Source organism: Giraffa tippelskirchi, chromosome 11 (genome assembly GCF_054371585.1).
Source record: "Giraffa tippelskirchi isolate mGirTip1 chromosome 11, T2T-mGirTip1v1.2.pri, whole genome shotgun sequence".
Lineage (NCBI taxonomy): Eukaryota > Metazoa > Chordata > Mammalia > Artiodactyla > Giraffidae > Giraffa > Giraffa tippelskirchi.
Genome location: NC_137285.1, coordinates 12,837,849 through 12,862,730, shown reverse-complemented (window position 1 = coordinate 12,862,730; position 24,882 = coordinate 12,837,849). Strand labels below are relative to the sequence as shown.

At 41.7% G+C, this 24,882-nt stretch overlaps 1 long non-coding RNA gene across 2 annotated transcripts in view; it reads left to right on the top strand.

The window, feature by feature from the left end:
* The window catches only part of LOC145525159 (uncharacterized), a 480,549-nt gene that overhangs the window by 296,553 nt on the left and 159,114 nt on the right, over positions 1-24,882 (top strand). For both annotated transcript variants that reach the window (XR_014068062.1, XR_014068063.1), the window contains one exon: positions 13,953-14,019. This is a non-coding gene — a long non-coding RNA (uncharacterized LOC145525159). The remainder of the gene's footprint in view (positions 1-13,952; positions 14,020-24,882) is intronic.

Here is a 24,882-nt window from a genome sequence, read left to right as displayed (position 1 = left end):
ATTGGCTCTGAGCAATTCCTGTACCACAGAGGGGCTGGGAGCAGAAAATCAGGTGACAAGGATAGTGTACTCAGGACAGTGCTGGAACCTACTAGATGCTTAGCAAATGGCAGTTTCTTTATCACAGTCTCAGTTACAAGTGCGGAGAAGGCAATGGCACCTCACTCCAGTACTCTTGCCTGGAAAATCCAATGGATGAAGGAGCCTGGAAGGCTACGTCCATGGGGTCGCTAAGAGTCAGACACGACTGAGCGACTTCACTTTCACTTTTCCCTTTCATGCACTGGAAAAGGAAGCGGCAACCCACTCCAGTATTCTTGCCTGGAGAATCCCAGGGACGGTGGAGCCTGATGGGCTGCCGTATATGGGGTCGCACAGAGTCAGACACGACTGAAGCGACTTAGCAGCAGCAGCAGCAGTTACAAGTGAGGAAACGGAGGCTCAAAGAAGAGGATAGAGGAAAGCAGCTATGAATGGAGGCTGGGGAGGTAATAGTATCCAGGACATGTGAATTTCCTTATCAGGGTAAGGAGCTTAGCCTAACACCGGAGCTGGGTAACGGTGGGTAAGTTATTTCACCCCTCTGAGATTCCAGTAGCAACAATAATAATAGATTGAATCATGTGAAATTGCCAGTTTTATACTTCAGCAATGTTTGAATGTCAGCAATTTCATAAGCTTCAATTGAATAAAAAACATTCTCAAAGTGCTCATGTGAAGATCGAAAGATACGTAAGAGCAGGAGACAGCACCCAGTAAATAATGATCCCTCAATACATGGAAGTTACTTTAGTTACCATCTCCACGGCTTTCTTGGATAAAATAAATGAGATCTATTCATATCAGCATCAGAAGCAAGGCCACTACCCTGTTTTCCACCCCTGGACCAGCCTTTGTTATGGGGGCCCCGTCCCCACCTCCAGGGGTTGGTGATATGGGATCAGCAATTTCCTCTGTCCAGCCACTTGGGTAAATGATTTACCAGCTGCCCTCAAAGCCCCCTTTCCACCACAGGGCAGAGCTCTCCAAGCCCGAGCACCCTCCTTTGAACCAGAACTCTGAAATTGTTGAGGGGAGCCCTCAGGGTTCTTTCTTTTCTTCTTGGGTGAGGGGGACCTGGGGGATGGCGCAGAGGGCAGGTGTGCATTACAGATCTGAGCATAATGAGGGAGAAAGAGGCTATTTCCAAACATCTGTTAATTAGAACTTGGCTTCCCCGAGGCTGAGTGTCACTCAGAAACATCTTATCTTCATGTTCATCATTATCAGTTTCATTGATGTATCAACAGCAGCAACAGCAGCTTTATAATTTTTTCTCATCAGCTCCGGCTACTGCTTCTTTTGTTCACTCCTCTCCTTTGTCCTCTTCCTCTTCTTCGTTTTCCTCCCCTTCCTCTCCGCCCCCTTTCCCCTCCTCTTCCTTCTTTTTCTTCTTCTTTTCTATCAGACAAAGCCACTGTACTCAAGACTCCCTTCCACATTCTGTTGTCATCTTCCTTTTCTGGGTCCTCATTCTACTTGGGATTTCTCCTTTCCCCCACCTCCATCAAGATTCAGCAATACCCAGGGCTTCAGACCTTCCCTGGTTCTTCTGTCCCTTCACCCCTGCCACTTCTGTGTCACAAAATCCTGCCTGCCCTGGATCCAGTGGACTCAGTGGCATCCTCTAGATTAGAATCAATTATGGAGTAATTAGTGAACTTAAACCTCAAAACCTGCAGCTAGGCAGGAATGATTGTAGCAGTGCTGTTCTAACAAAACCAAACCAGATAATACCCCAGAACTTCGGGAGCTGCTTGCTCATACCCTTAATCACCAGTTGCCAACACTCAACAGGAATTGTCTCCAAGAAGGTACATATATAATGCGGCCATAATTAACTGGATCAGAATTAACCCAGTCTGGACAAATCAGAGCGCTTTTCCATGAAGTGATGATGATGATGGTGATGATTTTGATGTTAATGATGGTGATGACAATAACAGTGACGATGATGGTGATGATGATGGTGATGGTGAGGAGGAAGAGACAAAGACAGTGGTGATGGTGGTGGTGATGAGGTTGGTGGTGATGACTGATATCGCTTACTCTGTCAGCCACTTGGATGATTTACATGTATTACACTTTACAGTCCTATCAGGTAAGGAGGCGGAGAAGGCAATGGCACCCCACTCCAGTACTCTTGCCTGGAAAATCCCATGGACGGAGGAGCCTGGTAGGCTACAGTCCATGGGGTCGCTAAGAGTCGGACATGACTGAGCGACTTCACTTTCCCTTTTCCCTTTCATGCACTGGAGAAGGAAATGGCAACCCACTCCAGTATTCTTGCCTGGAGAATCCCAGGGATGGCAGAGCCTGGTGGGCTGCCATCTATGGGGTCGCACAGAGTCAGACACGACTGAAGCGACTTAGCAGCAGCAGCAGCAGCAGGTAAGGAGGTAAGGAAGTGATGAATAATAGTCTCATGTTATTATTATATTATTATATATATAATATATGTTATATATACTATATGCTATATACCATTATATACATATTATGTATATTATTATATAATATGTAATATATAATATATAAATATAAAGTATATTATATGTAATATACATATTATATATAATATATAATATATAATATGTAATATATTATATAAGATGTATTATATATAATATATAAGATGTATTATATATAATATAATATATAATACGTATAATATATAATATTATATATAATAATATAATATATGATTTATAGAATATGTATTATATATAATATGTATATATTATATAATTATATGTATATAGTATACATATAATTATATATTATATATAATATATACTATATAATATATATTATTATATATTATATATAATATAACAATATATAATGCATATTAATAATATAATATATATAATATATTATATATATTATATATACGAGACTTCCCTGGTGGCTCAGATGGTAAAGGGTCTGTCTGCAATGCGGGAGACCTGGGTTCGATCCCTGAATGGTGAAGATCTCCTGGAGAAGGAAATGGCAACCCACTCAAGTATTCTTGCCTGGAAAATAGATATTTTATAATATATAATAGATTAAAAATATATTATGTATAATATATTAATATATATTAATAATATATTATATATAATAATATATTACATGATATATATTATATATAATATATATTTAATTATATAATATATATAACATACTATTATATATAATAATATATAATTATAATATATAATTATATATAATATAATGTATATAATATTATTCTCATATTATGAATAATATAGATGAGAAGGAAGAAAATTTCCCAGATGCACAGAATTGGTAACTGGTGGAACAGGGAAAGCCACTCAGCCCAGAAGGAATAATGGAAGCTAGTGTGAGAAACAGAGATCAGATTCTCTCCAGGGTCCCAGTTCCAGACCTTTCTTCAGCCTACTTAAACCCCTGCCCTTGGGTTCTTTAAGACACCCCGTTCCCGTTTTTCTTAAGCTTCCGTTGATTTTTATTACTTTCAGTCAGACAAGTGCTTGTAAATAGAGTCACTGAACTTTGTCTCCAAGTAGAGGACGTGGTGATTCTTTTAATGTGACTTTGAGCAAGGGCTGGGATTAAGGCGAAACAAATGAGACATCTAGGGCACACAGTTTAAGGAGGCACTCACTTTCAGGGTCAGGCAGGTGAGGGGAGCATTTGTACAAGACCTGAGAGTGAGTATCTCCTTAAATTCTGCAACTTAGGCCCCTGGCTTCCTTCACTATGAACTCAGCACTGCTTAAACAACCCCCTCTCCTTGTCTGCCATGGCTTACCCAGCTATTAAATGAAGACATTGAACCCAGGATTACAAAGAGCCATCTTAGGTGTGATATTCTGATTGTCTGGCAAGTAAATGACATACTTGTTACAAACCTCACATCCCATGTTTGTGGCAGACATCACTAATCAATAATGGCTTCTTGATGAGCCTGGACATGTCCTCAGAATCCAACTCCACCTAGAGCCACGAGGATCTACTGGTAAATATTTAGAATTGGAAAAAAAGAGGAAACTTCTCAAGGACACAAAGAGGGTTTTACCTCTCTCTCTCTCCATCTCCCTCTCTCAGTCTCTGTCTTTCTTCTGCACCTGAAATGGTACTAGATACAGATGAAACACTGCATATATTTCCACATCATATATAAATTCAACTGAAACTTGAACAAGAACATGCATGGAGAACTACCTACACAGGCAACAGTTACTTCTTATATGAATACTCACACAAATATGGATGTGCATGCGTGCCCACACACACACACACATATGTACACAGCTTCATGTACAATGTTTCACAGCCCATGTGTTCAGTGGGGCCAGATTAGGCTCCAAACAATGAAAAGATCACGTTCTCTCCAGCTCTCATAAACTTCAAAGTAATCATTTAAAATCAAAATGAGTCTAAAAATCTAACAAGTTCTGGCATTTGTCACCATAATTCCCTTAACTTTTTTCAATATCAAATAGCGTCATTTAAAAAGGAGAGAGGGATTTGGTGTCTATGATTTGCTCATACTCAGACATGCGTTGACACTTGTAGGTGATCTTGTAGTACTGAAAACAATCTCCTGTACACGTGAATGTGGACATGTCCACATAGAAACATACACCCCATCACACGTTCACACATGTTCACAGTTGCACCCTTAAACTTGCACCCGGTCTCTATGAGTTGTTCACATACATATACATGATGACACACATTCTGAACATGTTTACACATGTGTCCCCTTATGCATATGTATGTATGCATTTGGCAAGGCACATGTACTCGCAATGGATAGGATGGCATTTGTATCCACCTAAATGTACATGCAAGTTTCCCAGGTGGCTCGTTGGTAAAGAATCCACCTGCCAGTGCAGGAGATGGAAAAGATGTGGGTTTGATCCCTGGGTCAGAAAGATCCCCAGAAGAAGGTAATGGCAACCCACTCCAGTATTTGTGCCTGAGAAATTCCATGGACAGAGAAGCCTGGCGGGCTACAGTCTGTGGGATCACAAAAAGAGTTGGACACGACTTAGCGACTAAACAACAACAAATGTACACACACAGACAGATACCCAAGCATGGTCTTTTAGGTCCCCACTTGAGCGTAGTTGTACACGTACATGCACGTGCATGCACATTCACACACACACACAGATGCCCATATTCTCACGTGCACACACACATACCCATGTTCATACACACTGACACTGATAGATGCAGACACACATTCTCCTACAATCCACCCCCCTCTCTCTCACACACACACACACACACACACACACACGCACACACACACACAACCTGCCTTCCCTCCAACAAAAGGCCCTCAAGGCTGCTCCTTTGTGGGCCTGTGCTGTCAGGGAGCCTGGTAAGAATCATTGGGGCAGCTCGACAGTGATAACAATTTCCAGAGCCAACAGCAGAGAGCTTAATCCACAGTGAAAAGCTGACAGGGCCGGCGCCTCCGCGTGCTTCCTGCCAGCTTCTACTCACTCAGCCCAGCGTGGGGAGGTGGCAGACTCTCAGTGCCCTCCAGCCATGTCATCTCTCTAATGATGCCAACGTTTTGACAAAGCTGAGCAACACAGCCGGTAGGTGTGAAGTTGGAATTAATTTTCTTTTGGAAGGTCAAGTGCATTAATGAGCTTTCGCTGGCTGGTATTGTTCTTTTCTTTTTGCAAGAGAAGAGAGAAGAAAAGGAGAAAGGGACACTTAACTGGAGCTGTTTTCTTCTTTCTCTTCTCCTCCCTTCAGGAGTCTTGGCCCCTTTTCCAAAGCCCAATAAGTAGAGCCCTGTAGGCAGACATATGGGCTCAGACTTGGCCTCCCAAGGAACAGTTAATTCCCCTGCTGCACTAGGAAAGTCGCAGTCTTAGACCTGCCTTGAGGGACAGGGGATAAGTAAAGAAGAATCAAATATACATCTCAGCCTTTAAGGCATTTGAGTAGATACAAAGATAGTAAAAATAAATGGGTTTCATTGTATATGCCATTCCTAATTGATTAGTAGTGGCTGCCTGAAGCTGTGCGGGGAAAGCAGTGAGCACTGGAGCCTCTTCAGGCTCATTGGGCAGGAGGGTCCTGATTGATTAGCGATGTCTGCCTTGGGCATCATATAAGGTGTAGCAGCATAAACAGAGGTATTTAAAAAAAAAAAATACCAGAGCTATTTAAAAAAAAAAGAAATACCTAAAATTCAGAGGAATTTAAAAAACGAAGCTATGTTAAAAAAAAGAAATACCTAGAATTCAACAGATTAAGAATAAATAGGAAGTTCATTAAACAAGTATATTTAAAACCTAGGTGGAAAAAAATCCACAAGAAAACTTAGGGAAGAAGCTACATGTAAACAGACATTGTAAACTAAAATGACTTTAGGTACCAGAAAGGTGACATAAAGATTCTTGTGACCCAGATGGGGCTTCTGCTAAGCTCTAGAGTATAATTGTTATTTAAAGGATTGCTGCTGCCTTCAACCAGTTCCTGCCATGGGAGAACCTGGGCTGTATATTAGCACAGCCTCCGAAAAATATTTTTTTAAGAGAAATAAAAAAAGTGAGTGATTTTTTTAAGTGTGAAATTTAGTGATATTTACTGTTGTCAACATTTTTATTAAAAAAAATTGTGAAAAAAAATTATTCTGTAAGCTCCCAAATTTATGGATTTGTCTGGAAAGAGGCCAGTTTGGGCCTTTGGGGTTTTTTTTTTTGTTTTTTGTTTTAATTTTTTTAGAGATTTATTTTTGATGTGGACCATTAGTAAGGTCTTAACTGAATTTGTTGTGATATTGTTTATGTTCTGGTTTTTTGGCCATGAGGCATGTGGGATCTTAGCTCCCAGACCAGGGATTGAACCCACACCATTGGAAGTGAAGTTTTAACCATTAGACCACCAGGGAAGTCCCTCAGCATCTTTTTAAAAGTTAAATGGAAGTTTAGGAGAAGGCTCTGGTAGGGTAATCAGTGTTGTCACTTACCCGTTTTCCCCTCCAGAATTCATACTTGCTAAGGGCAGAGAGGGTGTGTGTGTGTGTGTGTGTGTGTGTGTGTGTGCGTGCGTGTGCGTGCAGACTCACTACTCTGCACCTGTGTGCTAATACACACTCATGCCCAATAACCACAAATTAAATGAATAGATGAAATGATCAAATCCAACCCTGACTTCTATAGAGCCATTCAAGTTGTCCAAATGCATCCCAGACTCTAATGACACATCACTGTCTCTTTAATTCTTGGAGATGAAGAGTATTCTATCTTCCATGATAGGGATTGAAACTGTCAAGATTCTAGTTGGGTTCTACCTCTTCCTAGCCGTGTGACTTTAGGCTAGTCATGTCACTTCTCTGAGTCCTAGTTTCCTCTCTTGTAACGTGGGACTAATAATAGCATCTGCCTCACAAAGCTATTGTTGAAAAACAAATCAGGGGGACCTGCAGTTTATCTTGTAAACCAGGGAAATTTTGAGAGGGAAAGGTGGTACTATAAATAATTGCCCTGGAACATTGAGTATAAGATGTTCCGAGTCACCAGGCTGTCTGGTCACCCCACGCCAACTAACCTCGTCCACGGTGCCAGGCACATAGGGTTCCATACTGTTAGGTGACATCATGAGAAAACCGCAGTCAAGTTCCTGCTTTACTCTCTCTCTCATCTCTTCTGTGATGTGGAGTGACAGAAAGAGCTTGGCTTCAAGGTTCTTCATTCTGTCGCCTCACCTTTAGTTAAGCCCCTGCTCAGAGGAGATGGTAGCTGAGTCACACATGAAAGATTGGTAATGATTTTTCCAGGCGACACATATAAAGATAGAGAGAGGAAGCTTTCAGACATAAAAAAAAAAAGAACAGCTTAAACAAAAGTTTAGTGTCCAGCTCATGGGCTGTCGGGTATGGCCCAGTTGGAAGCAGATCATAAAGGACCACAGGTCCAAAAGGTTTGTGAGTCTGAGAAATCAGGCTCGGAAGATGGCATGCATGGGCTTTGAACACATTTTTCAGTCTGTTACATTACCCATAAGAGACCTGCCAAAAGAGGACTGTGCATCAAGACACCAACATGAGAACAACTAATTTTCCTGGGAAGACTCTCAAAGTCCAGTGACCCAATGACCAGATCATATTTTAAAGTGATGTCGTAAAAATTCCTTTATTAAAAAAGAGATTAGGAGATAGCCACCACCATTCCCTTTTTTATTACCATTATTATAGAATGTCACCAGCCGAGAAGGCAAACTTTAGCAAAACAAGCCTCTAAAGAAAAGAAAGCCTCCTTTCTAATCTGGGAAAAACTCAGTAGGATTTTAACTGAGATAAAGTTCCAGTTTCCCGTCTCAGTGACCCTCCAGCAGTTGCTTTGCAAGCATGACATTTGCTCACGTCCATCCTCCGCATTCCGTTCATCTGTTCTTGTCTCCCAAACAGGAGGACACTAACGGGGCAGATCCCCAGCTCAGTCATGATCAGAAACATCTGGGTGCTTCCCAAACCCTGCGCCTTCAGAGCAGGATGCCCCTGGGACCTGTCTGACTTGCTTTCTTCCAGCTCAGAAAAGACACCCACCCAGGAATCTGAGATCGCCGTTCTTGTAAACTGCACCTCTTCCAGAGGCTTTTAAAAAATTATGTTTGTTTGTTTGGCTGCACCAGACCCCAGTCGCAGCATGCTGGATGCTTTTAGGAGTGGCATGTGGGATCTTTAGTTGCAGCATGCAAACTCTCAGTTGAGGCATGTGGGATCTAGTTCCCCGACCAGGGTTAGAACCCAGGCCGCCTGCATTGGGAGTGTGGAGTCTTAGCCAGTGGACCCCCAGGGAAGTCCCCACACCTTTTCCAGAAAGACAGCTTCTTGCACCCTGCTTAGCCATGGCTCGAGCTGCCCCTTCTCTCCCTGACAGTTGCAACCTGGAGCTCGGAAGAGCTTACGCTGTATCATGGTTCGTTTCATTCCATTCAGGCTCACCGAGAGCAAGTGTTTGGTGAGTGTGTGCTAGGTTCAGATCCTGTATTGCCAGAGTCCTGTCTCTGTATTAGACCGACACTGTCTAGGCACTGGGGATGCAGCAGTGAACGTGGCAAAGCCTTGACCAGGTGGAGTGGACGTTCTCACACTAGATATTCTTCTCTCATTTATCTGCTTGGTGAGTTCTTTCTGTAAGAACCAAAGATCCAGCTCAAAGACCTTGACACCTCACCCATCCAGTCCATTCCGTGACCATTCTCCTTGGGGAAAAGCCAACTCCATTCTTCTTCACCTTTGCTTCTCTGGCCTCTTTCATACATCCAACATTCTGCCTCCCAGTATTGTGAATAGCCAGTGTGCCTGCCCAGTCATTAAAATGGGTAACTTGCTATTGAGAGCAGACTTTGGGGTCTGATGGCCTGGGTTTGAAGCCTCATTCCTCTACTTCTGTCTGTGTAAACTTGGGTAATTGACCTAGTTCTCTATGTCTCCAGTTGCTCATCTGTAAAATAGGAACCACAACCATAGTAACTCCTAGGGTTGCTGTGAGAATTAAAGGAGACAGTTGATAAGTCATGCATTCAGCACAATGTGTGGGGCATTGTAAAGGCTCAAAAATGTCAGCTATTTTTAACCTTTTATTGGTGTTGAGAAAATACTAATTGATTACTGTGACAGATATTTCTCTTTTCATTGGTGTGCCTGTAGGCGTCTATACGTCCCAGCCTCTTTGCAATTAGGAAGAGTCATATGATTAGTTGTGATCAAAGAAATATTAACAGAGGTGACATATGTTACTGCAAGGAAACTTCCCTAGATAATACTATATAGTTTATTTCGTCCTGCTGTAGAAACCAAAGAACTCCACATGGTGAACTTCCTTCAACTTGGATCCCTGAGTGACTGCATGGATCCCTGAGTGACAGTATGGACCCCTGAGTGACTGCAATGGACAGGAAGTATGTGTGAGAAATGAATATTTGTTAATTTAAGACACAGAGGTTAGGGACTTCCCTGGTGGTCCAGTGGTTAAGACTCCACATTCCCAGTGCAGGGGGCACAGGTTTGATCCCTGGTTGGAGAACTAAGATTCCACATGATGCATGGGTGAAAAAGAAAAGCAGAGATACAGGTGTTAAGTGGTATGTGTATAAATCCAGTAGAATCTAGCACGTTTTAACTAATACAAGTACCAGCTATATTCCAGGCTCTAAGTCAGGCCCAGCAGTCACAGTCTTGAGTCAGAGTCATATTCATGGATTTGAAGGAGCTTGCATTTGGGGGACTGCATATGCTCTTGCTTGAATGAATCAAGAGTGACCATGGATGCTTAAGACCCAACCTTGTGGCTGCCTTTATGCCAGATACTCATCAACCTGAAGGCAGACTTTCATCTCCATCCCAGCAGCCCGCTATATGCCTGTGGGCACCTTTTGAAGTGAATGTCAGCCTCCTGGTAATTCTCTCCTTGGAGCAAACATCTTGCCTTCCTTCCAGATATACCTTAGGTGATGCATCACATGACCTTGCTCATCGGGTCCAGGGGCAGTCACCAATAAGAGTCTTTCCTGGAAACTAATAACTAGTGAGAGGCAAGGCATGACAGTGGCAGCATGGTGGGGTAAAGGTCCATGAGCCTTCCCCAGTGAAGACCCCAGAGCTGCCTTTTTTCCCTTCCTTTCTTGGATCTTTATTGTCCATCTATATGCTGACATCCTGAGATAGCTCCATGTCATCCTAACAAATGTCTTTTATTTTTCCTTAGCCAGCTGAAATTGATGTATGTAGTTTTTGACCAAAGGACCTTGAAAGTAAAAGTTGCCCAGTTGTGTCCAACTCTTTGCGACCCCATGGACTATAGCCTGCCAGGCTCCTCTGTCCATGGAATTCTCCAGGCCAGAATCCTGGAGTAGGTAGCCTTTCTCTTCTCCAGGGGATCTTCCCAACCCAGGGATTCGACCCAGGTCTCCTGCATTGCAGGCAGATTTTCTACCATCTGAGCCACCAGGGAAGCTCAAAGGACCTTACCTGTATGCTAATGTGGGCACATTGTAGGACTTCAGTTAATGCAATGTGATGAAAAATGATATGTGAGAGGAAAGAAGAGAGGAGAGGGAAAGTCAGGGAGATAGAGAAGAAGAAAGAGGAGAGAGAGAGAAAGCTTGAAAACACAAATGTCAGAAATGCTCCCCAGATGATTCTGAAAAGCACCTCTAGTTAATGACCGTCGGAGGCTTCAGGATCTTAAAAACCCAGGTTCCAGTTTTGACATTACCCTTGCTTAGCTGTGTGATCTTAGGGTAAGGAGCTTCACTTTTCTGAACCTCTATTTTTCCATTTGGCAAATGAGTCCATAAAGCCATTCTGTCTTATTCTGAAGATATTATAAGGGATGCATGTGATGGTACTGCTGTGGGTCCCGGCATGTATTAACCACCAGGAAAACACAAATTTTCTTCTCTCCTCTCATCAGGGAACAGTACTTTGTTTCCTCCTCTCCTGCCTCACTCAACCTTAAGAAGTCCAGAAAAGGGACTTTCCTGGTGGTCCAGTGGTTAAGAATCAGCCTTCCAATGCAAGGGATGCAAGTCCGATCCCTGGTCCAGAGCTAAGATCCCAATGCCATAGGGCAACTAAGCCCACATGCCACAACTAAGACTCAACGCAGCCATATAAATACATATTAAAAAAAAAAAGCCCAGAAAAGGTAAGAGAGTTCCTTTTGAAAAGGTCTGTTTTTTGGCAGCCAACTTTGAATTTCTCAGCTATTATTTGGAGCTCAAAGTTCACACATCTGTGATGGATGAGCAGGGAACACTAACACCTCGTTAGTGTCTGAAACCACTGGTTGGAATCAGGAGGGAGGACAGCGCAAGGTCCAGCACCTTAACCATGGAAATAATACATGCTTCCCTAAAAATGAAGAAAGGTGGGTGGGGAAGGGAGCTGCACAAATCATTGCAAGGAGTTATTTGACCTGCTCGAAAATTTGAATTGCTTGGTAATGGCCAACCTGTTGGGTGGTATTTTATTAACATGAATAGATTTTTACAGGATATTTCTCACATTGCTTTCTGAGAGTCTCAGGAATTCATTAAATATTAAGAGGTAACACTCTGGATTGTTCAGTTAAAGATGCCCTCTGATGAAGCTTCCCACAAGTTAGAGACCTGGAGGAAGCAGGCAGGCACAGAATAGATGTTTGCTGTCAGCCTCGGCAGAGGAGATAATAAAATAATAATAGCTGTGAATGTTTACTGGCTGCTTACTATGTGCCAGGCCTTAAGCTAAGCACTTGACATGTTTTTTTTTTTTAAATACACTTTGTAAAGAAGGTATTATTAGCATCCCTGTTTTACAGATGGGGAAACTGAGGCATAGATTTCAAAGCTAGTGTGAAGGGGGAAGAAATGGAGACATATCAGCCAAGCTTTGAAGTTGAGTACATGAGGACTTTTCCAGATCTTCTTGCTAGCTCTGTGACCTCCAGCAAGTTACTAAGCTTTTCAGAGCCTCAACTGCTTCTTTTACAGACTGGAAAGTATCCCCATGTTACAGGCAAGGAAATAGAGACCCAGGTCACAGAGCTAATAACTGGTATGTCCAGAACTCATTCAGTGATCGTGGGTTCAGTCCTATTGTTTATTGGTGCATGATGAACAACTCCAGAATTCAATGGTTTAAAGCAGCCACCTCATTTTGCACATGATATTATAGGCAAGAATTTGGGAAAGGTTCAGCTGGGTGGTTCACCTATGATCCACGTGGAATTAGCTGGGGATCCACTTTCAAGATGCGTTTTTATACTCCCATGCACTTCACCTTCTCCATATGGCATCTCACCCTCCAGACCCTCAGCATTTGGCTTGGGCTTCCTCACAACACAGTGGTGTAGAGTCACTGGACTCCTTCCCAGGGTAGTTGGTTTGCCCCAAAATGAATGTTCCAAGAGACAAGAAGTGGAAGTGTCCTTTGAACCATAATCTATTGGTCAAAGCAGTAGCATACCACTACTCTCTCTGGATTCAAGGGGAATAGACATAAGCCCCCACCTCTCAATGGAAGGAATGTCAAAGAATTTGTATCCATTTTAATCTGTCTCATTGATCTATAAGTGAAAGTGAAAGTCATTCAGTCATGTCCGACCCTTTGCGACCCCATGGAGCCCACCAGGCTCCTCTGTCCATAAGACTTCCCAGGCAAGAATACTGAAGTGGGTAGCCATTCCCTTCTTCAGGGGCTCTTCCTGACCCAAGGATGGAAACCAGGTTGCAGGTGGATTCTTCTGAGCCACCAGGGAAGCCGTTATATATATGTACTGTTTATACTATATTATATATTGAGCACAGTATATAAGAAATCTGCACAAAAGAGTACTTTTGTACTGAAGTTTTGTATGAAGTTTGAGATCAGGCAAACTAGCCTATGGCTATAGAAACCAGAATAGTAGTTGCTTTTTGGAAGCAGGGAGTGAGTGGATAGACAGAAAAGAGTTGTGAAGAAACTTTGTAGGGTAATGGTAATGACTACATTTTGATTGGGATGTTAGTTACATGTATGTATACATTTGTCAGAGCTCATCAAACTATAAACCTAAGATATGTGCATTTTATTGGATGTAATTATACTTCAGTTAGAAAAACAGAGGTCTCAAATTGGGGCTTTTGACATTATCTTCAAATGAGGTTCAACGTAGACTCATAGATACACCTTATATAATTCCGTATAACCTTAAAACAAAGATGCCTTTTCTAAACATTTGCTGTACATAAGGATTGGTTATTTTGTATATAGCATGATTGTTTTGTGTTGCTTAGTTGTATAAATATTTTCATGCATTAGATGTAAATATTTAAAATACTCTGTATTTTCTGTTAAATGGAATGTCTTGCTAGAATAAGTTCCAGAATCTCTCACTTAGATGTTTCAAAATCTTGTCGTTATATGTCTTCTTTTGTTTCAGTTCTTTCATCCAGAAGATGTGTTGATGATGAATACATCCGAGCTTGGCGTCATATCCACATAGAAATGTAAGTGATGGTAAAAGCACCTTTTTAGATAGAAGATGTTATAAGAATGTGGTTAATAATGTAGTGTATAAAACACCTTCCTTATTTAAGAGCAAACAATCTCCTGATGAACCAAAACCTGCAATCATTCATTTATTCATCCACTCAAATGATACTCAGCGAGTGCTTAGTTTCATCTTTGATTCCTGTTTTCCCTTTCTCATCTCACTGCAGCACTTGAACATGTTTTTGTATTCTAGTTTATCTATAGTGTTTGTTTGTATCTCTTTGTGTTAATTTTTAGTGTTTGCTCTATGAATTTTTATGTATGTAATATTCAATATTCATAGAATTTGTTATAATCTTGAATATGTTATATATTAATAATATTGATAGTATACTTATGAAATATATTAATATGTTACATCATACTCATATTTTAAGTGAATATAACATTATATTATATATTATATATTCAGCATTTATATAATATATATGTATATAATAGTCTACTAGTATCAATAGTTTATGACTTCCAGTAAACACAACCTAGAAATCTTACCAGTTATGTCCCTTTACCTTTTTCCTTTTATAATATAGTTTTTGTAAATATTACCAATATATAGGTTGAGGCCCACAGTAGACCATATTTCAATGATTGAACACAGTTTTGAAAACCAAGAGGAGAATAATCTATTATATATATACCCAGATTTTTACCATTTCTATTGCTATTTCTTTACTGCTGATTCTCCAAGTTTCTTTCTGTTGTCATTTCTTTTGTATGTGAAGAACTTTCTTTGGCAATATTTTTTAAAAGTAGGTGTGCCTGGTGATAGAGTGGAGGATGAGCTTACCCCTTCTTGTCTCACTCACTATATTAATTTCAACAATTGCATGTCTTTGATAAGCTGGGTTTTTGAGACTGACCATGTTAAAAGACAAAGCCAAACCAACAGGTACCTCACAAATAATCAATGTGGAAGATGAAATTGAGAAATCGTGTAGGGTGCAACAGGCATACATATCCCATTAGTGAGTAATTGGGTTTGCTTAAGCATGAAATAGTACTTTTTTTCTTTAAATTCATGAGTGTTATTTTTTTCAAATGATACTAACTTGTTAGGGCATAAATACTAACTTTTTTGAAGTGAATGAGTTCATAAACACAATTGTGAAGGACATAATGAAAAAATTACCAAGATACTATGAACCGAGAAAGTTTGGGAACATCTAGTCTAGGAAAAAAGACCTATCCAAACCCAGAAGCAAACAGATGAATTAAACTGGAGAGAATTTGGAAGACAAACAGGACTTTGCGCTTCTGTAGAGTGTGAGGGGGAAAAGAAACACAAAAACACAAAGCAAAGCCCGTGTGCTGGTCCATTGGAAAAATCCGATGTGAGCTTTGTTAATGCAAAGCTCTTTATCTGAGGAGCTCAAAGAGCTTTATTACAGGTAAATATCCTTGTCTCCAGCTGCTAATAGGAGAGGCCAGGCCCAGGGAGATTAGGAGAGAATGCCTATTTAAGGTCACATAGCAGTCAGTGACAAAGTGGAGACTCCAAGAGTGGTCTGTAATGGGATTTGTCTGCTGTCTATTGTATCAGCCTAAGATGCTGGGCGTGAGAGGGCTGGGCTCCAGTGCAGAAGCTTGCCGGAGATTGGGCATCTTAGAATTGCAGCCTGCCACTGCAGAAGGGACTTTGTGGATCCCTGGGTAGGACCGCCTTTGTTTGCCAGACCCTACACTGAGCCTCTGAGAGAGCAAGCAATTGTCCCAAGTCTGCACAGCCTGTTTGTGGCAGAGCCAGAAGTAGAATGGAGGACTCCTAACATCTACCTGATTCTCTCCTGGAGTTTTCCTGGCTCTCAAGCGATTTGTCTAGGAAAACCTATTAAGGAAATTCAATTTCTCTAAAGCTGGCTGAATGGAACTTGAGTAGGATCAAAGCTGGTATGGATTTGGAAGGAATTAAGAGAGAACTGGTAAAGCACAAGACAGGGTCAGAACCCTGGTTCTGTTGAAGACTACTGCGGGACCAGGGGCAAGTGACCTTTAGTCTCTGTGCCTCTGTGATCTATAAGACATACCAAGAGGTCTGGGCCTCTGGATCCCGAAAGTGCTCTAGCTTTAGTAAAAATCCACCGATTGGTTGTAAGCTATCCAGACCTCGGTCTTCCATTCTGCAAAATGGGGGCACTGTTAGTTCCCATCTCATGGAGTTGTGGTCAGCTACCGAGTGCCTGCATGTAATGTGCTTATCTTAGAGACTCATGCCTAGAATTACTCAATCAGTGTTGGTTATTTTCATATTCAAAATAGCCACAGACATTCCAACATGAAATATTTGGGCTGGGCCTACCCGTTTTCTATAATTTACCATTCTTTTACAATTTCTTCTAAATTCACACCAACGTTCAAGGTTTGGATCCAACTGGGAATGCCAGAGAAACTACAGAATATCTAGCTAAATTTGAATTTTAGATAAATAAAAAAGTAATTTATTTAATGCAAGTATATCCCCAACATGACAAGAGATATACTAATATTTGTCATCATTTCTCTGCATTCAGATTTACTCAGCATCTTGTATTTTTACATGTTACATCATTCAATCCTAGCACTGTGCCAGATTTATGTCTCCAGTTTTGGATCTGTAAAAATGTTTGGCCCATCTTCCAGGCTTCCTTTGCAGAGCTAAGGCAGTTAGGATTTCGTTTGTGGCTCTGAATTTTTTCATGTAGTGAACACGAAGCCCGCAACATCCTCTCACAGTAGCTCAGCCATGCTGAAGTTCAGTTTTCCAAAATTTACCAGGACAATAGGTTAGAATTAAAGGAGGAAGGGTATTTATAACATAAACATTGACTTCAGTTGATAGGCGTTATGTTGGAGCCTAATTCCGGAAACTCCTGGAAAAAGAATCCAGATACAGAGCATCAAAAACATGAAGCCAGAACCACCCAAAATTATAAGGACATTAAGATTCATGTAGATGAGATAGATGGAAAGAATATCTGTAGGTGTTTAAATTCCAAGGGATGCAGCTAAGTAGCCAGGTCTGGAGGGCGTGCCAGCTTGCAAATTCAAAATGCTGAAACTTTTCTACATCAATATATTGTCCTGTCACATGGGGTAATAATGCCGGCATACCTCCTTCTTATCTCCCCAACCTCTCTACTTAACCTTTGAAAAATAGATCTCCAGGCTGGGAGTTAAAAGGACTATTTTCTGGTTCTGGATAGCAGTAGACACGTGATAACTTTTTGCTGCCGTTATACCAGATTAACCCCCCCAATAGATAAATGTCTGGCAGTGCCCCAAAGTCAAATGTTTTGTTGCATCATAGGGCTCCTTGAACAAAGGGCAGTGAGTTCTTGCAAAAATCACTTACTCCTCAACCAAGTCTAGAGCCTGGTTGTACTCGCTCATCTCTTAGCACCATTCAAACTCTCATTTTAGAGATGATGAGGCTATGAATCTGAAAGAAGCTGCAATATACATGAGGGCAGACAGGATTAAGCCCATCTTTCATGTGGAAAATGAAGAGGCAAGGGGTGTAAGTGGAAAAATCCCTTCTCTGAGCCTCAGTTTCCTCATCTGTCAGTTCAGTTCAGTTGCTCAGTCGTGTCTGACTCTTTGCGACCCCATGGACTGCAGCATGCCAGGCTCCCCTGTCCATCGCCAACTCTCAGAGCTTACTCAAACTCATGTCCATCGAGTCAGTGATGCCATCCAACCATCTCGTCCTCTGTCGTCCCCTTCTCCTCCTGCCTTCAGTCTTTCCCAGCATCAGGGTCTTTTCCTGATGAGTGAGTCAGTTCTTTGCATCAGGTGGCCAAAGTACTAGAGTTTCAGCTTCAGCATCAGTCCTTGCAGTGAATATTCAGGACTTATTTCCTTTAAGATTGACTGGTTTGATCTCCTTGTAGTCCAAGGGGCTCTCAAGAATCTTCTCCAACAACACAGTTCAAAAGCATCATTTCTTCGGCACTCAGCTTTCTTTATAGTCCAATTCTCACATCCATACATGACTACTGGAAAAACCATAGCTTTGACTAGATGGGCCTTTGTTGGCAAAGTAATGTCTCTGCTTTTTAATATGCTGTCGAGGTTGGTCATAGCTTTTCTTCCAAGGAGCAAGCATCTTTTAATTTCATGGCTGCAGTCACCATCTGCAGTGATATTGGAGCCCAGAAAAATAAAAGTCTCACATTGTTTCTATTGTTTCCCCATCTATTTGCCATGAAGTGATGGGACCAGTTGCCATGATCTTAGTTTTTTGAATGTTGACCTTTAAGCCAACTTTTTCACTTTCATCAAGAGGCTCTTTAGTTCTTCTTTGCTTTCTGCCATAAGGGTAGTGTCATCTGCAAAGCTGAGGTTATTGATATTTCTCCCGGCAATCTTGATTCCAGTTTGTGCTTCATCCAGCCTGGCATTTCGCATGATGTACTCTACATATAAGTTAAATAAGCAGGGTGACAATATACAGCCTTGATGTACTCCTTTGGAATCAGTCTGTTGTTTCATGTCCAATTCTAATGGTTGCTTCTTGACCTGCATACAGATTTCTCAGGAGGCAGGTCAGGTGGTCTGGTATTCCCATCTCTTGCAGAATTTTCCACAGCTTGTTGTGATGCACACAGTTAAAGGCTTTGGGGTAGTCAATAAAGCAGAAGTAGATGTTTTTCTGAAACTCTCTTGCTTTTTCTATGACCCAATGGATGTTGGCAATTTGACCTCTGGTTCCTCTGTCTTTTCTAAATCCAGCTTGAACATCTGGAAGTTCTTGGTTCACATACTGTTGAAGCCTGGCTTGGAGAATTTTGAGCATTACTTTGCTAGCGTGTGAGATGAGCCTTTCTTTGGGATTGGAATGAAAACTGACCTTTTCCAGTCCTGTGGCCACTGTTGAGTTTTCCAAATTTGCTGGCATATTGAGTGCAGCACTTTCACAGCATCATCTTTCAGGATTTGAAATAGCTCAACTGGAATTCCATCACCTCCACTAGCTTTGTTTGTAGTGATGCTTCCTAGGCCCACTTGACTTCACATTCCAGGATGTCTGGCTCTAGGTGAGTGATCACCTATGGCAGAGGCGTGGGTCAGCAGTGGCCTGCTGCAGGGTTGGGGGCACTGAGTGCAGCAGTGTGTGCATGGGACCTTTTGAAGGAGATCACCATTATCTTCATTCCTCATCTATAGAATGGGGCTAACTCTACATCTTTTGCAGGGTTATTCTCAGCACTTGGATGAGATGTTGTAATACAGATACAGCTCTTAATGCAATGCACACCTGCTTTAATTGCCATAAGGAGTGAAAAGTGGAAGTGTTAGTCGCTCAGTTGTGTCCTACTCTTTGCAACCCCATGGACTGTAGCCTGCCAGACTCCTCTGTCCATGAAATTCTCCAGGCAAGAATACTGGAGTGGGTTGCCGTTTCCTATTCCAAGGGATCTTCCTGACCCAGGGATCGAACCCGGGTCTCCTGCATTGCAGTCAGATTCTTTACCATCTGAGCCACCATGCAATGCATAACTGCTTTAATTGCCATAAGTAGTGTATAAGTGTAAATAAATATTGTAACTTTTTCAGATCCCTTTGAAAACTAGCCATTAAAGAATCTGTCAAGAGTGAAGTAAGTCAGAAAGAGAAAAACAAATATTGTATATTAATGCATATATATGGAATCTAGAAAAATGGTACCTATGAATCTATTTACACGGCAGGAATAGAGATGCAGATGTAGAGAATGAACTTGTGGACACAATGGGAGGAGGAGACGAATTGAGAGACATACATACACTACCATGTGTAAAATAGATGGCTAGTGGGAAGCTGCCGTATAACACAGGGAGCCCAGCCTGGCACTCTGTGATGTCTTAGAGGGGTGGCACGGTGGGGAAATAGGTTGGAGGGAGGCTCAAGAAGGAGGGGATATATGTATACCTATAGCTGATTCACATTGTTGTACAGCAGAAACTAATACAACATTGTGAAGCAGTTATACTACAATTAAAAATAAATTTAAAATAAATAAAACTTAAAAACTAAAAGAATGTCAAATAAAATAGTAAATACAAAATCTCTGTCATACTGTTTATCCTATCAATGTACTGTGTATCTATTTGTAGCTAGATAGATAAGGATGTATATACATATATTTGCATATATCTATATATATATGACATTTTTGGGGTGTCCCAGGTGGCACTAGTGGTAAAGAAGCCGCCTGCCAATGCAGGAGACATAAGAGACACCGGTTCAATCCCTGGGTCAGAAAGATCCCTTGGAGGAGGGCATGGCAACCCACTCCAGTATTCTTGCCTGGAGAATCCCATGGACATAGGAGCCTGGTGGGCTACAGTCCATGGGGTCACAGAGTCGGACATGACTGAAGCAACTTGGCACGCAGCATGCACGCGTGACATTGTCTCTTCTCTTAGATACACAGTCAATTTCATAAGTATATTAAATCTATTATGTTGAAACATGTTGAATAGATTAGTGCATTAAATAGATTAAACAAAAGGAAGGAGGCAGATGAAGTCCAAGTTCATTTCCTCGGCTTCTCTAGTTTTTGACGTGGCTACAGAACTAGAAGTTGGGCATAAAATAGTTGTATTTACTGAGCCTCAGTGCTTCTTACCTCCCTCCCTGCCTGCCTGCCTGCTGTCCTTTCCACCTATGCTTCTTTCTTGGCAGTCGGAGGCCTCTTTCCCAGCTTGAACCCTGGGGGTTTTCCAGAACCTTTTTACTTAAACATATATTGACCTAGGCCTTACTTCCCTGAGTAAATTATGCCACAGGCAGCAATCTCCAGGTCATAAATTAGCCCACAACCCCACGCAACTGTCTGCTAATGATGCGGACAGTGAAACTGTGTCTTCGTGGAACTGGCCGGACAAGAGTCCTCTAAATTTTGTTGGCTGACAGCTCCCTCTCTCCCCCTCACCTGGCTGGCTTCTCTGTGCCTCTCTGTCTGGTTTCTTCTTTACCGTCCCTCATGTGTTCATGCTAAAGATAAAAGGACTCCATCAAGGAAGCCAGGGAAAGAGAAGAGTTGACATCAGCAGCAAACCCATAAGAGGTATTCGGTACATATTTGTTGAGTGAACGGATGCACGTAAAGAGCAGGGCATGATGTTAACTTTGATGGTTGTTGGTATTATCATTATTCTGGCAGTTCCTTAAGATCAAGCCGGAGTCTTGGCCTTAAGGAAAGCCTGGTCTTAAAGAAGCCATCCTGGTTTCTCCAGGGTCTGCGATAGGGCTTGTCATTCAAAACACCATCAATCCACTGGGGAATGGATGGATGCTAGGGGCATTCTGGGAATCAAAGTGTTTTCCTCCTACCACTTTTTCTTTCTTCATCAGTGTCTTCTCTTTGTAACCTTCTCTTGAGCTGTTTAGGTGTGCTGAGTTGGGGTCAGATACATGGTATTGGCTCAATGAATATTCAAGTCCTTGTCTCTCTCTCTCCTTTGAAATTTAAAGGAATTCCTTTATATCTGTGTTATCATCTCAGTCCAAGAAATCAAGGGAAAGAATCCTTGAATATGGGTTTCACTTGATGAATTTTTTGAATATTAATTATTGTTGTTGTTCAGTCGCTAAGTCACGTCTGATTCTCTGTGACCCCATGGACTGTAGCATGCCCGGCTTGCTTGTCCTTCACTATCTCCTAGAGTTTGCTCAGATTCGTGTCCATTGAGTTGGTGATGCTATCTCACCATCTCATTCTCTGCTGCTCCCTTCTCCACCATACTCCTATAATCCTCACAACTATACAAGATGTGGGCCAGAAGTTACTGACAGAGAAACCGAGGGTCAAAGTGATTAGATAATTTGACTAAAGTGGGGAGAACTGGTCACAATGTGGATTTCAACTCAGATTTGCTGAACTCCTGGATGGGCTACTCAGCCACTGCCCTGTTCAGAGTGGCAGTGGTGTTTTGTTTTGTTTTTTAAGTTCTTAACTAGGGATTTCCCTGGCGATCCAGTGTGGGCCTTCAGCCTTCCAGTGCAGTGGGTACAGGTTCAATCCCTGGTCAGGGAGCTAAGACCCCATGCGCCTCAGGGCCAAAAAAACAAAACATTAAAAAAAAAAAAAGCAGCAATATTGTAACAAGTTGAGTAAAGACTTTGAAAATGGTCCAGGTCAAAAAAAAAAAAGTCTTAAAAATAAATAAATAAATAATAAAAGTTCTTAACTTGAATCCATAGACCTGCCCCGCCCCCAACCCCACCAAGGAAACCAGAGATTGATTGTGTCAGGGAGCTTGTGAGCCCTTTGAAATCACATTCACACACTTCCGTGTTTGCATACAGATTTTTCTGAAAGAGACTACATAGCTCTCAACAGATTATCACGAGGGTGCATGATACCCAAATTACAAACCATTAGCTAGAGCAGAAGCAGAATGGGAATGTGAGTATTAAGAAGCATTGAGCAACATCCAAACTCTCCCAGTGGTGAAACCAGTCCATACTCTACCACTGAATACACACTTCTCTTCGTTTTTGAAATCTGGTCTTTAACTCCTGGCTATTTTCTTTAGCCAAAACTGAATAAGCAAAGGAGCCACTGGAAGCTGTAAATATTAGAGGAAACAGAAAGCAAAATCAGTGGGGCCCAGCATTCCTCAGGCCTGGAAGAGCAGGAGTCACCCAGCTTGCCCCAGGATCAAAGGAACGAGGCAAACCCTTCATAACCCGGCTTCTACATCAGCACTGTTTAGGGCAGGAAGATGTCAAGGGGGAAGGTTTTCTTTGAAGTGTCAAGATAAGAACCGTCTCCACCTCCCTCGAGTGTGAAAGTGATTCCTCCAGGAGCCAGGGGAGGGTGTGAGGCATTTGGCTGTCTGTACAAGAGTTGGGAGGAACTTATCGGTGGAGGCAGACACCTTCGTGGCTCCAGGCTGTGTCTGGACTCAGCCGAAGATCTCCTGTGAGCATCAGTCCTTAAAAATATATGAAACGCTGAGCCACACTGCTGTGTTTCCAATGGTGTCCCATTTAGGGTTGTGGCTACATTGGCTTTAGCATTAACAGCGGTTGAGTGGCTAGAATCTTACACTCACATGGACCAATTAGACCTTGCCCCTTCTGCTGGGCGAGCATAGGCAAGTTACTCACCCTCTCTGAACCTCAATTTCAGTGGGATTTACAATAATAACCCCTATATCTAGGGTTAATTTGGGAATGAAGTGAGATCATGCAAACTAACCATTTCCTTTCCTTAATATCTGGTACATAAGCACATTTTAAAATGTTAGCTGATATTTTTCTTTACCGTCTGGCTCAATGCATCTGGTCCAGGTGGGCTTTAGAGTCAAAATATCTGAGGATGTGGTATTCTGAGCTGAAGAATGAGATCTCACTTATCTTCTTTTCCAACATGATGAGCATGACATCATAGCCAAGAGCATGCTGCCAGCATTTAAATCCTAGCTTTAGCATTGCATAACTTTGTGAACATTGAGAAGTTACTGAGCTTCCCTGTGTCTGGGCATTTTATAGATGTTCATTATTAGAACTTAATGAGTTATCATATTAGAAATTAGAACAAAACCCAGATAATCATGATGATGTGATCACTCACCTAGAGCCAGACATCCTGGAATGTGAAGTCAAGTGGGCCTTAGAAAGCATCACTACGAACAAAGCTAGTGGAGGTGATCGAATTCCAGTTGAGCTATTTCAAATCCTGAAAGATGATGCTATGAAAGTGCTGCACTCAATATGCCAGCAAATTTGGAAAACTCAACAGTGGCCACAGGACTGGAAAAGATCAGTTTTCATTCCAATCCCAAAGAAAGGCAATGCCAAAGAATGCTCAAACTACCATGCAATTGCACTCATCTCACACACTAGTAAAGTAATGCTCAAAATTCTCCAAGCCAGGCTTTAGCAATACGTGAACCATGAACCTCCAGATGTTCAAGCCGGTTTTAGAAAAGGCAGAGGAACCAGATATCAAATTGCCAACATCCATTGGAGCATCGAAAAAGCAAAAGAGTTCCAGAAAAACATCTATTTCTGCTTTATTAACTATGCCAAAGCCTTTGACTGTGTGGATCACAATGAACTGTGGAAAATTCTGAAAGAGATGGGCATATCAGACCACCTGACCTGCCTCTTGAGAAACCTGTATGCAGGTCATGAAGCAACAGTTAGAACTGGACATGAAACAACAGACTGGTTCCAAAGGAGTATGTCAAGGCTGTATATTGTCACCCTGTTTATTTAACTTATATGCAGAGTACATCATGAGAAACTCTGGGCTGGAAGAAGCACAAGTTGGAATCAAGATTGCCGGGAGAAATATCAATAACCTCAGATATGCAGATGACACCACCCTTATGGCAGAAAGTGAAGAAGAACTAAAAAGCCTCTTGATGAAAGTGAAAGAGGAGAGTAAAAAGTTGGCTTAAAGGTCAACATTCAGAAAACTAAGATCATGGCATCTGGTCCCATCACTTCATGGGAAATAGATGGGGAAACAGTGGAAACAGTGTCAGACTTTATTTTTCTGGGCTCTAGAATCACTGCAGATGGTGATTACAGCCATGAAATTAAAAGACGCTTACTCCTTGGAAGGAAAGTTATGACCAACCTAGATAGCATATTAAAAAGCAGAGATATTAGTTTGCCAACAAAAGGCCGTCTAGTCAAGGCTATGGTTTTTCCAGTAGTCATGTATGGATGTGAGAGTTGGACTGTGAAGAAAGCTGAGCACGAATGAATTGATGCTTTTGAACTGTGGTGTTGGAGAAGACTCTTGAGAGTCCCTTGGACTGCAAGGAGATCCAACCAGTCCATCCTAAAGGAGATCAGCCCTGGGTGTTCATTGGAAGGACTGATGTTGAATCTGA